This window comes from Mustela nigripes, chromosome 13, assembly GCF_022355385.1.
Source record: "Mustela nigripes isolate SB6536 chromosome 13, MUSNIG.SB6536, whole genome shotgun sequence".
In the NCBI taxonomy this organism is placed as follows: Eukaryota; Metazoa; Chordata; class Mammalia; order Carnivora; family Mustelidae; genus Mustela; species Mustela nigripes.
Genome location: NC_081569.1, coordinates 21,438,146 through 21,445,115, shown reverse-complemented (window position 1 = coordinate 21,445,115; position 6,970 = coordinate 21,438,146).

The window sequence follows — 6,970 nt, the reverse complement described above, 5'->3', positions numbered from 1 at the left end:
TTGTTTTTCAGAGTCCATAGTCTCTCATGATTCACCTCCCCTTCAAATTTACCCCAACTCCCTTCTCCTCTCTAACATCCCTTGTCCTCCATGATATTTGTTATGCTCCACAAATAAGTGAAACCATATGATAATTGACTCTCTCTGCTTGACTTATTTCACTCAGCATAATCTCTTCCAGTCCCGTCCATGTTGCTACAAAAGTTGGGTATTCATCCTTTCTGATGGAGGCATAATACTCCATAGTATATAAAATTTTTTATTTTATTTGTGATAATGGTATATGGTATATACCTATATAGGTATATATATACCATATAGGTATATATACCTATATTTCATAGGTATATGTATATATATGTATATATACCTATATTTCATAGGTATATGTATATGTATTTATGTCAAAACTGACTGTAAGAGGTGCCTGGGTGGCTCAGTCAGTTGAGTGTCTGCCTTCAGCTCAGGTCATGATTCTAGAGTCCTGGGATGGAGCCCCACATCCGACTCCCTGCCCAGTTGGGAGCCTGCTTCTCCCTTTCTCTCTTGATGCTCCTCCCTGCTTGTGCTCTCTTTCCCTGTCAAATAAATAAATAAAATCTTTAAAAAAAAACAAAAAAACTGACTGTAAGTACATGTATGTTAGCATACTTCAGCATACTTCAGTTTCATTTCAAGTATATGTACTTTAATATACTTCAATTATTCCGCAATAAGAAAATAAAATTCCATTCATAAAAGTAGCACAAAGAGCTCCCAATGGCCAAAGTGGAACAATTAGAGAAACAAAACAATTTTGGATCACAGCCAAACATATGAAATGTGTCCATGTGTCCACACAGACTTAAATGAATTAATTATTGGAAGAGAAGAGAAAAATACTCTATGTAGAAGAATTCCAAATAATTTATGGAGATAAATATTACATCACAGAAGTGAAGTATGGCTCTCCACTCCTTATGTGTAGAAGGTACAAAGTAAATTTCTTCTAAAAAGTACAGTATGAAGAGAGAAAAAAAACAAACAAACAGTAACTTTTAGTGGAGAAACCTGACAAATGCTACTTCAGCCCGGTGATCAAGGTCAACATTAACAGTGATAAACCATGTTGACATTATGTACCCTTGATAAGATATTATGAGAATGTACTTAATCTCTGTGCTTTTTCTTTCAAAAACCCATAACACCATTCTATTTGGGAGGAAAAATAAGAACCGGTTGCAATAGCGAATCATACTACAAAATACTTGGGACTCAAAACAGTCAAAGTCATGAAAAACAAGGGAAGTCTTAGAAACTATCACAAGCAAGAGAAACCTAAGGAGACCTGAAAATTGAATATAATGTGGTATCTTGTGATCCCATGGGATCCTAGAACTAAGAATAAATAAATAGACTATGGACTTCAACTAAAAATAATACATCAATATCTGCTTATTTATAGGAAATGCTTCATTAATATAAGACATTAATAATAGAGAAGGCTGAGTTTGTAGTGTATGGGAACTATAGTAATTTATGTGTTTAAAATGAACTCATAAGTAAAAATGAATGATAATGAAAGCAGCCAAGTATGTACCTAGAATAATATGAACCGGTTTAAATATTATATAAAGTGCTTTTTAAGTTACAAGAAAGAATAAATAAAATCTAAATTAGGTGGAAGGAAAGGAACAATATTGATAAGGGCAGAAATCAATGAAACGTAAAATGGACAATGGAAAAAGCTAGCTCTATGAAAAGATTTTAAAAATTACAACCCCTGTGAGATAGATCAAGACAAAAAAAAGTAAAAAACAAAAATTACTAATATCAGTAAGGAGACATCCCTATAGACCCTACAGACATAAATGAGACAATAAGGTAATATTATCAACTTTTTTGTTTTTTTGTAAACAAATTCAACTAAGATGAAACTCTTTGTAAGGTTAAAAAATTACAAAACAAGAAATATAATGTCTGGAATTATAGGATTAGATGATATTTCTAATTTTTTTAGGAACCACCACATAAATATAGAGAACAAACCAGTGGTTGTCAGAAGGAAGGGAAGGATGAGTAAACTGGATATGGCATCACAGGAGCTAGAACAAAGCAAAATTTATGTTTAACACTTTAATTTGGTATAATACTGAATTTCCAAGCCAATGTATTCAGAAAAAAAGAAAAAAGAAATAGTGGAAATAAAAAAATAAAATTGCCTTTACTCACAGATGACACAATAACCTTTGTAGAAAACCCTAAGGAATCCATGACAAGAAGAAGGGGAAAAAAAAGAAACACTAATAAGTGAATTTAGCAAGGTTTCAGTACACAAAGTCAATATACAAAATCAAATGTACTCTTAATACTAACAATATTCAGGGGCTCCTGGGTGGCTCAGTGGGTTAAAGCCTCTGCTTTTGGCTCAGGTCATGATCTCAGGGTCCTGGGATAGACTAGCACCCACCTCCCCCTGTCAGGCTCTCTGCTTGGCAGGGAGCCTGCTTCCTCTCTGTCTGTCAAATAAATAAATAAAATCTTAAAAAAAAATAACCTAACAACATTCAATTGAAAAATTAATGTTTATACACCACTTACAGTAGTTAGGGATAGTTATAAATACTATGGATAATTTTTTAAAATATGTATAAGATATATATGCTGAAAGCTATATTACATTTTTTTTAAAAAGTAAAGAAAACCTTAATAAATACATTATATATCATATTAATGGGCTGGAAGATTCAATATATTTAAGGTGGCATTTTTTCCTTCAAAGTAATCTATGGAATTAAAGGCAATTCCAATAAAAATCCTAGCAGTATTTTTGTAGAAATTAACAAATAGATTCTCAAATTATAAAGAAATCCAAAAAACCTAGGATGGGCAAAATAAAATCCTTAATTAGAAAAAAGGTTTTCCCGGACAATAAAAATGTTTTATTTCTTGATAGGGATGTGGGTTAAATGGGTTTATACATTTGGCAAAATACACCGAACCATATATGTATGAACCAGCACAGTATTTACACTGTATGTAAAGTGTACCCCAACAAAAAGCTATAAAAATTAAATGACCAGTAACAAAAAAATGAACCCCCAAATGGCTTAATAGTACATTATGATAAATAAGTAGTAAGTAATAATTTTCATTTTGTTCAGATTGTTTCAAATATATAGAGTCCACACTTCTTGGAGTAGACATGAATGTTATACAAATAGCCTCATTGCAGGTACTTGGCAGAGTGCAAGTTTTGCCATCTTGGAAATCAGGCTAGATTATGCTAGTTTGTCAACTTGTGGCAATGCCACAGATAGGTAACATCCTCACTGATCTTCTCCCTCTCCTCTCTCACAAGTTCTTCTTGTTGGCCAAACCCAGTAAGAAGCTTGAGAGTAAGCAAGCCTTTTGATACAGATGGGCTTCTTTAGGCACAGCATACAGGAAGACAGAGAGGATGAGCACAGATGCCCTGAGATATAGCAAGAGCTAGAAATTGACAGTTGCATTTAAGCCCTTGAGATGTTTAGCCTCCTTGGTTATGCCATACAACCCAGCCAATCCTGATATCTTCCAACTAAATTTATGGATTCAGTATAACTTTGATATTGAAAACGGAGATAATAAGAAAGAAATATTATAAGCCAATCTTACTCATGCATGTAGATGTCATTATCCTAAACAAAACATTAGTAAAAGAGATCTAACAAAGCATGGGTTAACATTAGGAAAACTATTATGTATTCAAGGAAAAAAACAAATTCAATGAAGACAGAAAAGATAATGTTTTTTTAATGTCAACATCAGAAAGCAGACCAGTGGTTGCCTGGAAGAGAAGAGGGAAGAACAGGGAGGACATGAGGAGGGAACTATAAAGAATCACAAGGAAATTGGGGGTGATGGAAATATTAATCATCTTGGTCATGGTGATGATTTCTTGACTATATGCATATGTCAAAACTGGTCAAGTTGTACTCGTTGAGTGTGTTCAGTTTATCTTAGGTCAATCCTATCTCAATAAGACTTTTAAAAAGATATACATGAGAAACAGTATAAATTCCACACAGTTACTTCCAGAAAGTATATTTTTATGAGATAACTATTACCCTGATCCCAAAGCGAAGTCAAAGATAGTACAAGAGAACAATGAACCAATATCCTTATGAAGATAGATGCAGAATTTCTCAACAAAGTACTGACAAATTGATTACAACAAACCATAAAAAAGGAAAAAAAAAACACGATGACAAAGCTGGATATATCCTAGGAATGCAAGGCTGGTTCAATAGTCAAAAACAGAAACATAATCCACCATATTAACAGACTAGTGAAGAAAACTACATGACCCTCTAAATCGACTTAAAAGAAACATCTGCCAAAATTTGATATGCACTCATAACTCAAACATTCAGCAAACTAAGACTAAAAGTGACACCCCCCACCACCAACACCTTCCAAGGGCATCAACAAAAGCCTTTAGCTAACATCACACTTAATATTGAAAGATTTATTTTATTTTATTTTTTTGGTCCAAAGATCAAAAATAAGGCAAGGATGTCCACATTTATCTCTTTTATTCATTTTCCTACTGGAAGTTCTTGCTAGTACAATTTGTGAGGGAAAAAAAATGACATATGGATGGGAAAAGAAGAAGAAAACTGTTCCTATTAACAGAATATAATATTATCCATACATAAAATCCAATTGAATTTATTAAAAAGAACAAGAAATAATAAGGCTGTAGGATATAAATTCGACACACAAAAGTCAATCATATTTCTGAATAATAGCAATAAGCAATGGAAACGGGAACTTTTGAAAATTAACTTTTGAAAATTAACAATTACTTTGAGGGGCGCCTGGGTGGCTCAGCGGGTTAAGCCGTTGCCTTTGGCTCAGGTCATGATCTCAGGGTGTTGGGATCGAGCCCCGCATCGGGCTCTCTGCTCAGCAGGGAGCCTGCTTCCTCCTCTTTCTCTGCTTGCCTCTCTGCCTGCTTGTGATCTCTCTCAATAAATCTCTCTCAAATAAATAAATAAAATTGTTAAAAAAATAATAAAAAAATAAAAATAAAAATAAAAATTACTTTGAAATACTTACAAATAAGTTGACCAAACCATGTGAAGGACCTTGATATTACCAAACATTGATGAAAGAAATCAAAGAAAAAATAAATAGACTTATGTACATACATGTAGCATATCAGTTCTCCCCAGACGGATCTAGAAATTTAACTCCATTCCAATCAAAACCTCATCAAGTGTTTTTGTAGATACAGATAAGCTTGATTCTGAAAGTTATATAGAAAGGCAAAGGAACAGGGCACCTGGGTGGCCTAGTCAGTTAAGCATCTGCCTTTGGCAGGGAGCTGGACCAAGGGTCCAGGGATTGAACGCTTCATCAAGCTCCCTGCCAATGTCTGGCTCCTCCTTCAGTGGAGAGCCTGCTTCTCCCTCTCCCCGCTTCTTGTTCTCTCCCTTCGCTTTCTCTCTCTCTCTCATAAATAAGTGAAGTCTTTAAAAAAAAAAACAAGGGGCGCCTGGGTGGCTCAGTGGGTTAAAGCCTCTGCCTTCGGCTCAGGTCGTGATCCCAGGGTCCTGGGATCGAGCCCCGCATCGGGCTGTCCGCTCTGCGGATAGCCTGCTTCCTCCTCTCTCTCTTTCTACCTGCCTCTCTGCCTCCTTGTGATCTCTGTCTGTCAAATAAATAAATAAATAAAATCTTTAAAAAATATAAAAATAAAAAAATAAAAATTAAAAAAAAAAAAACAAAAACAAAGGAAGTAGTAACGCCAAATATTTTTGAAAAGAAGAAAGTCATAGGACTCACAGCATTTGATTTTTAAAATTAGTATAGAACTATAGTAATCAAAGAAGGTGAAGGGATATATATCAATGCAACATAAAATACATAAATTAATCCACACAATTGATTTTTGGCAAAGGTGCAAAGGTCATTCAATACAGATAGGAAAGTCTTCAACAAATGTTGTTGAAAAATTAGGTATCTCCACAGGGGGGGGAAAAAAAAGTACCTGGACCAAATCTTCACACCTATTTCAAAAAATTAATGAATAATAGGTGATATATAAATGTAAAATGCAAATCTATAAAACTTTTTGAAGAAAACATAGAGGATATTTGTTACATGGAGTTAGAGAAAGAGTACTTAGGTATCTCACCAAAAATCTGAGCCATAAAATAAAATAAAAAATTCTAAATCAGACTTCATCAAAATTGAAAATGTTTGTTTTATGAAAAAGAAAACCTCTTAATAGAATGAATAGATAAGCTAAAGAATGGAAGAATATATTTACAAATCATATATTTGATAAAGGACTTGTATCCAGAACTTATAAAGAACTCTTAAAACTTAACAGAAATAAAACAATACCATAAAAATGAATTTAAGACTTGAACAGAAAATTCACCAAAAAGAATAGAAAGATGGCAAATAAGCCCATAAAAAGAGGTTCACCATCATTAACCATTAGGGAAATGCATGTTACGACCATAATGATAGGGAGACATCTGGTCTGGGGTCTGGTGTGTAAAGAACTTGCAAATCATTGTTGTCTCTACAGTAAGAACTGGACAAATGGAAAAGCAGTGACTTTTCCTGGACCCCTCATAAAATTGGTGTTGCAGGAAAAACTACCACCTGGAAATCTGAGAAGACAGGTGAATCTAGAAAGTCACACTGAGATCTGCTCACCTGGAGAAGCTACTGGAGCTACACACTGGTAGAATGCCTAAACGATAATTTTGACAAATTACAAGAGGCTGAGTGTGGACCAGTTTGAAAGTGAGAAACTCCTGGGGGTCCAATCTTAGGAGGACTCCCACACTTCAATGTACATTACCTCTAGAAACCTTGCCAGGTTCTCACAATGCAGGTCCAAAGAAGATTCCCTTTTGGCATTCACAGGGAGAGAAAGAATAATCCTTGTGAAATATACCAAAGACTTTTCCATAAAAGAAGCATACTT